Raw genomic sequence first — 9,943 nt, forward strand, 5'->3', positions numbered from 1 at the left:
TCAGAGACCCAAGAGATTATACTCCGGCTGTCGTCCAATGACTACGTTGAACATCATATAGACCGCTTGTGGTTGTCAGGCACGCGGATCTTGGCTAAGCGAGCAACAAATATAGTGGGTGATTGTCATGGGTAACCCCTTCATTCTAACTTAACCGAATTAAGAACGAGATTATATCTTGGAGAAGAAGTAGGCGTGAATTGAAAGAGAAACAATAGTACTTGCATTAATTCATGAGGAACAGCGGAGCTCCGTACCTTAATCTATGAGGTGTAGAAACTCCACCATTGGAAAATACATAAGAGAAAAAGGTCTAAGCATGGCCGAATGGCCAGCCTCCCAAATGTGCAAAATGGCATAAGTTCCCTAATACAATAGTAAAAAGTGCTATTTATACTAAACTAGTTACTAGGGTTTACAAAAAATGAGTAACTAAGTGCAAATAGTGCAAAAATCCACTTCCAAGGCCCATTTGATGTGTGTTTGGGCTGAGCTTTGAAGCTTTCACATGCATAGGCCATTCTTGGAGTTAAACGCCAGCTTGGATGCTAGTTCCGGCTTTTTACGACAGAAAAAAGTCTCTGGTGGGAGTTTGGACGCCAGTTTGGGCCGTCAAATCTCGGGAAAAGTATAGACTATTATACGTTGCTGAAAAGTCCAAGATGTCTACTTTCCAACACAAGTAAGAGGGCGCCAATTGGGTTTCTATAGCTCCTGAAAATTTACTTCGAGTGCAGGAGGGTTAGAATCCAACAGCATCTGTAGTCCTTTCTCAGCCTCTGAATCAGATTTTTGCTCAGGTCCTTCAATTTCAGCCAGAAAATACCTAAAATTATAGAAAAACACACAAACTCATAGTAAAGTCCAGAAATGTGATTTTTCCATAAAAACTAATAAAAATATACTAAAAAGTAACTAAAACATACTAAAAACTATGAAAAACAATGCCAAAAAGCATATAAATTATCCGCTCATCACAACACCAAACTTAAATTGTTACTTGTCCCCAAGCAACCAAAAACAAAATAGGATAAAAAGAAGAGAATATACAATAAATTTCAAAATATCAATGAAGCTTAGTTCCAATTAGATGAGCGGGACTAGTAGCTTTTTGCTTCTGAACAGTTTTGGCATTTCACTTTATCCTTTGAAGTTCAGAATGATTGGCATCCATAGGAACTCAGAATTCAGATAGTGTTATTGATTCTCCTAGTTTAGTATGTTGATTCTTGAACACAGCTACTTATGAGTCTTGGACGTGACCCTAAGCATTTTGTTTTCCAGTATTACCACCGGATACATAAATGCCACAGACATATAACTGGGTGAACCTTTTTAGATTGTGACTCAGCTTTGCTAGAGTCCCCAGTTAGAGGTGCCCAGAGTTCTTAAGCACACTCTTTTTGCTTTGGATCACGACTTTAACCACTCAGTCTCAAGCTTTTCACTTGGACCTTCATGACACAAGCACATGGTTAGGGACAGCTTGATTTAGCCGCTTAGGCCAAGATTTTATTCCTTTGGGCTCTCCTATCCACTGATGGTCAAAGCCTTGGATCCTCTTTACCCTTACCTTTTAGTTTAAAGGGTTACTACCTTTTTGCTCTCGCCTTTTGGTTTAAAGAGCTATTGGCTTTTTCTGCTTGCTTTTTCTTTTTCTTTTTCTTTCTTTTTATTTTTCGCTTTTTTTTTCTTTTTTTTTCACAAGCTTTGTTTTTCACTGGTTTTTCTTGCTTCAAGAATCAATTTTATGATTTTTTAGATTATCAATAACATTTCTCTTTTTTCGTTATTCTTTCAAGAGCCAACAATTTTAATATTCATAAACTTCACTATAAAAAATATACACTGTTCAAGCATTCATTCAGAAAACAAAAAGTATTGCCACCACATCAAAATAATTAAACTAATTTTAAGATCAAATTTGAAATTCATGTACTTCTTGTTCTTTTGCAAATAGAAACATTTTTTATTTAAGAAAGGTGAAAGATTCATGAAACATTCATAGCTTTAATGCATAGACACTAAACACTAATGATCATGTAATGAAGACACAAACATAGTCAAATCATAAAGCATAGGAAACGAAAAAACAAAAGAACAAATAACAAGGAAATTAAAGAACAGGTCCACCTTATTGACGTCGGCTAGTTCTTCCTCTTGAAGACCCTATGGAGTGCTTTAGCTCCTCGATATCTCTTCCTTGCCTTTGTTGCTCCTCTCTCATAGCTCTTTAGTCCTCTCTAATTTCATGGAGGATAATGGAGTGCTCTTGGTGTTCCATCCTTTGTTGCTCCATGTTGGAGCTCAAATCTCCTAAAGAGGTGTTAAGTTGCTCCCAATAGTTGTGTGGAGGAAAATGCATCCCTTGAGGCATCTCAAGGATTTCTTGATGAGGAACTTCCTCATGCTCTTGTTGAGGTCCATGAGTGGGCTCTCTTGTTTGATCCACCCTCTTTTTAGTTATGGGCTTGTCTGCTTCAATGAGGATGTCTTCCTCTATGAAAATTCTGGCTGAATTGCATAGGAGACAAATGAGATGAGGAAAGGCTAACCTTGCCAAAGTGGAGGGCTTGTCAGCCAACTTGTATAGTTCTAGGGGTATGATCTCATAAACTTCCACTTCCTCTCCAATTATGATACTATGGATCATGATAGCCCGATCCACAGTTGCTTCGGACCGGTTGCTAGTAGGAATGATAGAGCGTTGGATGAACTCCAACCATCCTCTAGCCACGGGTTTGAGGTCATGCCTTCTCAGTTGAACCTGCTTGCCTTTAGAGTCTCTCTTCCATTGGGCTCCTTTCACACAGATGTCCATGAGGACTTGGTCCAACCTTTGATCAAAGTTGACCCTTCTAGTGAAAGGATGAGGATCTCCTTGCATCATTGGCAAGTTGAATGCCAACCTCACGGTTTTTGGACTGAAATCCAAGTATTTCCCCCGAACCATTGTGAGCCAATTCTTTGGGTTCGGGTTTATACTTTGATCATGTTTCTTAGTGATCCATGCATTAGCATAGAACTCTTGAACCATTAAGATTTTGACTTGTTGGATGGGGTTGGTGAGAACTTCCCAACCTTTTCTTCGCACTTCACGTCGAATCTCCGGATATTCACTCTTTTTGAGCATGAAGGGTGATGACAAGTCATCTTATGCTAGCTTTTTAAGCATTTTTCACTTGTTTCATTAGGTTTTATGCACTTTCTTGCATTATAAGTAAGTAATTTGGAGTGGATTTGCATGCTTATGTCAATTTAATCAACCATCATTTATTTGACACAAAATCATAAGGTTTAAGTTAGAATTAGTTAGTTTCTGAATAAATTAGAGATCCTGTGAATTTGGTGATGCTTTGATTGGATGTTTTGATTACTTAGAGCACGCTTTTGACCTTAGGCCACACTTTGAAAAGCGTGACCCATGAAAATAAAGCGTGGCGCTCAACAAGGAAGCAAGGCGTACCACTCAAGGAACCAAGCATAGCGCTCTCTAATCGAGCGCAGCGCTCTCTAATTAAGCGCTAGCAAGGAGCGCCAACACCAAGCGTCCAACACCAATGGACAAGGCCAAGGGCGATACGCCGAGTTTTGTAACTGAGCGCTACAAGGAGGCATTCAAACAAAGAGCGCTCCGTTAACTTGTTTAACTTTATCAGGCTCCCATCAAAAGAAACAAGGCACGACACTCTCATGAATGGGGCAGCCAAGGTTCGAACCATGCACACAAGGCATAGAGAAAGCGCTACATCACAAGGAAATTGCTAGCAAATGAAGCCAGCAATTTTCGAAATGGAGACCTTGTGCAATCAAAGAAGGGCACTACATTGAAGCCTTTCACTGAGCGCTACTAGTGGCACAAGGAACTTGGCTAAAATGGGAGAGCTAAGATTCGAAGAGGGAGACAAGAGGAAGCGAGGGGCGCTACATTAAAACAACTCACTGAGCGCTATGTGAGCTTGGCACGAGACAAATTGAAGACACACAAGGGAGCTAGTGAGTGCTGCGTTACCTCACTTAACCGAGTGCTCCACTGAAGCTAGCCCCTAGACCACTTTTCAATCAAAAGCCATCTTAGATCCACTTCTTCACCAACTTGAAAAGCCCATTCCAAATTCTGAAACCCAAAAATAGAAAGTGTATAAATCAGAGTTTATTTGATTTGAAAAGGCATTTTTTGCTCAACTTTACTTTCACTTTTACCTTTAGCTCAGTTTTAGTTTTCATTTTATCTTTGAATTTGGGAATTGGGATCGAGATCTAGTTTTCTTTTCTGATTGTTCTTGCTTTGGCAACTTCTACTTTCTATTTTGAATTTTAGATTGAGATTGAAGAAATTTTGTTTCAAGTCTTGATATGAAATTCATCTTTGTTCTTCTTCTGCATAATTCTGAGAATTCAGGAATTGGATCTGAGTTTTTATTTGCTGTTTCATTTACATTTTTTTCTGCAATTTATTTTCTGTTTGATCAAGGGATAAATTGAGATCTATATTTGTTTTCTAATCCCATTGCTCCTCTTTGATATTCAATTTCTCTTTCAGATTTCACAATTGAGTTAGGTTTTCTTCTATTTTGTTTCTTTAAGCAATTTTTCCTTTCTGTTTAGATTTTCTGCAACTCATTGCATTTTCTACTTCTCTGATTGATTGCAGTTTACATTTTTCTGTTAAATTCTGAATTCCAGCACCCAAATCCCTTTACTCTTCAATTAATTTAAGTTCCTCAACAATTTAGATTTAGTGATTTAGATTTCTTGCACTTTAAGCTTCAGCTATTTACTTTTCTTGCAATCTAAGTTTCAGTCAGTTACATCACTTGCACTTTAAGTTTCAGCTCTTTTACTTTCTTGCACTTTAAGTTTCATGCAATTTACTATCCTGTACTGTACTTTTCTGTCAATTTCCCCTCTCCCTTTTATTTTCATGCAGTTTAGCTTTTGTTGATCACAATTCACTCAAATTATCAACTGTTTGCTTAACTAAACTAATCACCTAACTAAAATTGCTCAATCCATCAATCCCTGTGGTTTCGACCTCACTCATGTGAGTAATTACTACTTGATGCGACCCGGTACACTTGCCGGTGAGTTTTGTATGGAATCATTTTTCCCTCATTAAGTTTTTGGTGCCGTTGCAGGGGATTGATCTAGATTGACAATGATTAAGTAGGGTGATAATCTAGATTAAGCACTTTTTCTTTTTTATTTTTACTAAGCACATTAACTATTTGACACATTGTGTCACCTAACCTTCTAACCACATTCTAGCATCAGAATGTCCAGGTTTCATTTGGTTTGTTTGTGATTTTTTGCAAGTCATGGAGGCTGAGGTGCGTGAAGAGGGAGTGAGCAACAATGCTCAACCTGCAAGAAGGGTGTTGGCCTCTTACACTATCCTCAATGCAAGAAACTGCGGGAGTAGCATACTCACTCCCAACGTTCATGCAAATAACTTTGAGTTGAAGTCTCAACTTATTACTCTGGTGCAGAACAATTGCTCCTATGGAAGAGGTCCACTTGAAGATCCAAACCAACACTTATCCATCTTCCTCAGGATTTATGAAACTATCAAAACAAGTGGTGTGCATCCAGACATCTACAAGCTGCTGCTGTTTCCATTCTCTCTGAAGGATAAGGCCTCTCAATGGCTAGAGACATTTCCCAAAGAAAGCAACAATAATTGGGAAGACTTAGTGAGCAAATTCCTAGCCAAATTCTACCCACCTCAGAGGATCATTAGATTGAAGACAAAAGTGCTAACACTCACTCAAATGGATGTAAACTCACTCTATGAGGCTTGGGAAAGATACAAGGCCCTGATCAGAAAGTGTCCACTTGAGATGTTTAGTGAATGGGACAGACTTCAAAACTTCTATGAGGGCTTGACTCTGAAAGCCCAAGAGGCCCTTGATTATTCCGTATGAGGTTCATTACAACTAATGAAAACAGCTGAAGAAGCTCAGAACTTCATAGACACTGTGGCAAATAATCAATACTTTTATAATCATCAAAGGCAATGCCAACCAACTCCCAAGAAAGATGTCTTGGAGCTTGAAGGTGTTGACGCTCTCTTGGCACAAAACAAACAGATGCATCAACAACTTCAGCAACAAATGGAAATGATGGCCAAGAAAATTAATGGACTGCAAATTGCTGCAGTAAATACACAAAGCCAATCTCAAACCTCACATGGGTGGAAGCAATCTGAAGAAGGTTTTGGGACATTCAATTATGAGCAATAAAGCCCTGAGTAGGTACAATATATGAATAACACCTCAAGTTCGTTCCAACACAACTTCCATGTTGATACACACAATCCATCCTGGAGGAATTATTCTAACATGAGGTGGGGTGAGCACCAGAATCAAGGACAAAGGGACTTCAACTATAGCAGCCTTAGCAACACAAACAACCAAAGCCATTCATCCAATAATACTAACCAATTCAAAAACCCACAAAACACATACCACCAACCTCATAACAACTCACAAAACCACTAGAATAACTTTTCCACATCCACATTCTACCCACAAAATATCCCCGCACATAATTCAAACAACTTTCAGCAACAATAATCTCATCTCACATAATCACAACCAAATCCGGACTCTCAAAATATCTCCAGCTTAGAAATATTAATGGAGAAACTCATCAAAACTCGAGAGATGGCCAGACAAGATCAAGAAATAGCAAGAAAAGATCAAGCCATAACAAGTAAAACCAAGAAGCTTCAATCAAAAATCTTGAGAGGCATATGGAGCAAATGGCTAAGCAAATTTCAGAAATAGGTAAGAAAAGAGCAAATACCTACCCCAATGCCATTGAAGAAAACCCAAGAGGCAAAGGAAAAGCTACAAAGTGGGAAGAGTGCAAGGCAATCACAGTGGGAAGTGAGAAGACTATGAAGAAGGAAGCCATCAATAAGGAAAAACACAACAGAGAAGTTCCACAAGAAGAGATAGAGGGGAGAAGTGAAGATGATCAGAAAATCAAGAAGGCACAAATCTCAAAGAGAGACAAAAACATCCTTGAGCCACAGCTACAAGAGAAGAAGGAAGGGGTGAAGCCATATATCCCCGAACTTCCATACCCTCAGAGGTTCATAAAAGAAAACGAGGATAAGCAATACTCAAAGTTCCTGGACATATTCAAGACACTCAGCATCAATATTCCTTTTTTAGAAGCACTTGAACAGATGCCATTGTATGCTAAATTTATGAAGGAAGTGCTGACAAAGAAAAAGTCCCTAAAAGAAGGACAAATTGTCGAGATGACAATGGAATGTAGTGCTATTCTCCAAAGAGAGTTGCCAGAGAAGAAAGATGATCCTGGGAGTTTTTATATACCTTGCACCATAGGAAACATAACAATTGAGAAGTCATTCTGTGATCTTGGTGCAAGCATAAACTTGATGCCTTTGTCTCTAATGAGGAAACTCCAAATTTTTGAGCTGAAATCCACACGAATACTTCTTCAAATGGCTGACAAGTTCATTCAGCAAGCACTTGGAGTTGTAGAGAATATGCTGGTAAAAGTGGGAAAATTCTTTCTCCCATCTGATTTTGTCATCTTGGATATGGAGGAGGACCCTGACACTCCCATCATCCTGGGGAAGCCTTTCCTGGCTACGGGCAGAGCATTGATAGATGTTGAAAAAGGGGATTATTGCTAAGAGTGCATGATGAGTACTTACCATTTCATGTTTTTAAAACCCTGCATAAGCCCACTCAAGAAGAAGATTGTATGAAGGATAAGACCAAAGATCAAAGCTTGAAGGAGGTAGTCAATGAGTTAACTCCAAGACTTCCAAATCCATGCTTGAAAGAAGTAGAGATGGTGAAACAGACCAAAGAAATCAAGGAAGAACTAGATCCAAAACCCCCAGATGAGAAACTCAACACCCCAGATAAAGAACCACCAAGGCATGGATTATCTTCTAAGAAAGAAAAGAAAAAGAGGCTAAGAGGGGTGGAGAAACAAGAAGATCCCTACTGAAGGCTTTTCACCAGGGGATAAAGTGGTGTTAAACACCCAACCAATGAAGGTGTCTCCACAATTATTTGAATACTACACTGTGAACCGGGTCCTTTCACTTGAACACCTAGAGATCATCAAAGAGGAGACCAGAAGGAAGTTCACAGTAAGAGGAGAAAAGCTGAGGCACTATGATTTTCAACCCCTATGATCAAAGGATGACATGTCAAGCTAGTGACAATAAAGAAGCGCTTGTTGGCAGGCAACCCAACCAGAGGTAGTTTTCTTTTCCTAACTATTTCAATAAAACGGGTTGAGTGGCTTTATCTATATTGCATAGAGCTAAGTTTGATGTGCACACCAAAAATAATTTAAGGGAGAATGAAGGATGATAAGTTTGGTATTCCAACAAAAAAAATCTCATTTGAGAACACATTTTCACCTTCTGCATAAATAGTTGCTAGCTCCAAGCAATCAGAGAAACTACTTGGCCATTATTTGTTTTCTAGTACTCTATCTATTCATTGAATTCACTTTCATTTTTTTATAGGCTCGCTCCAAGGATGGAACGATTCGTCTTTGAGCATCGCTGGCAATAAACCTCGTTGAGGGCAATGCCGCTTGTAAAGCTCTTTCGTCGAGTGCGCGATCATGACAGGACTCGAGGAAGAAGCCCTGGATTGGCACCTCTTCTCGGCACTCGATCTAACTCAAAAAATGAATCTTTCACTGGATAAGGAAGAGTAAGGTTAGCGAGGTTCCTGCTATGGTGAAGTGACGAAACTACCGATAAGGGGCAAAAAGACGATAAGTAGATACATAATTTCGACTGTAATCAGACAACCAAAAATCAGACAATGACAGAGCGGCAAGTCATGCGGAGCCATATCTATATGCGCCTAAGCACTCCTTTTTCTCTTCTAAGTGGTTGGTTTTTACGTAAGGTTTAGCGCAGCCCTCTCTTTCGGAATAATGAATCATCGGAAGACAGCTATTTCTGATTCTGATTGACTCTCCGTTCACACAGTTCTCAAAGCAGAGGAGGCTGGTTGGGCAGCTGGTACCACGAGCCTATTGGCCTACGGTTTGTGCTCGACCCTCCCGCTCCCACCTATCGGCTCACTAGGGCTTTTACAAGGACATGGGATTTCTTCGCCCCAATCCTACCGCCAAACAAACCGGTGTGGTTGGTAGATATCGCCTGATCATTGCCTAGATTGACTTATTTCAAAGCCATGCATCGATCCTTGACCTGCTTCATTGCATCGGTCAAATAAAGATTTTCTAGGGCAGGTTTCTGGGAACAAGTCATAGGTCACCCGTGAAAGCTCTTGTTTCAGCTCCAGCGTACACAATATTCATTTCCTTTTATGGTAAGATACCCTGGCTTTCAGTTGCAGTACACTGCAACTGGCTCGCAAACTATTCTTGCTAAGGAGGATTATAGGACCAGTTGGAACGGCTTCTTCTCTTTCTACCTACACATCTCAGAGCTCATACACCTGCGCATCTCACTAGCGTATCTCCTCTCTGTCTCGTAAGCATTTAGAAAAAACCCATCACTAACCTACTAAAAAACATCAGTACAAGATGGCAGTCATTGATGGAATTGGATAGCGGGCCTTTCCTTACAGCAGGATAGGAGGCCTATCGTCAACTATGCTCCAACCTCGGATTGTTGGTGAAGAACATTATGAAACTGCGTAAAGAGTTAAATAGTTGACTTGTTGCATAAGAAGCATTGGCAAGGGACTAAGTTTGGTGTTCACCACCAAAGAAAGTTCAAAAGCCCGCAAAAAAAATCGTGCATGCTAACCATTTGCCTAAGGGCTTGAGAAACAAGCAACTTCTAAGGATTATGCAGGAAAATATTCAACTTGTGGAGGGGGGTCTGCATCATTGTCCAAAAGAAGTACAACAAAGAGAAATAATGATGACAGAAGAAAAAGCTAAGAGACAGTCCCAACAG

The sequence above is a fragment of the Arachis hypogaea genome, chromosome 1, assembly GCF_003086295.3.
Source record: "Arachis hypogaea cultivar Tifrunner chromosome 1, arahy.Tifrunner.gnm2.J5K5, whole genome shotgun sequence".
Classification (NCBI taxonomy): domain Eukaryota; kingdom Viridiplantae; phylum Streptophyta; class Magnoliopsida; order Fabales; family Fabaceae; genus Arachis; species Arachis hypogaea.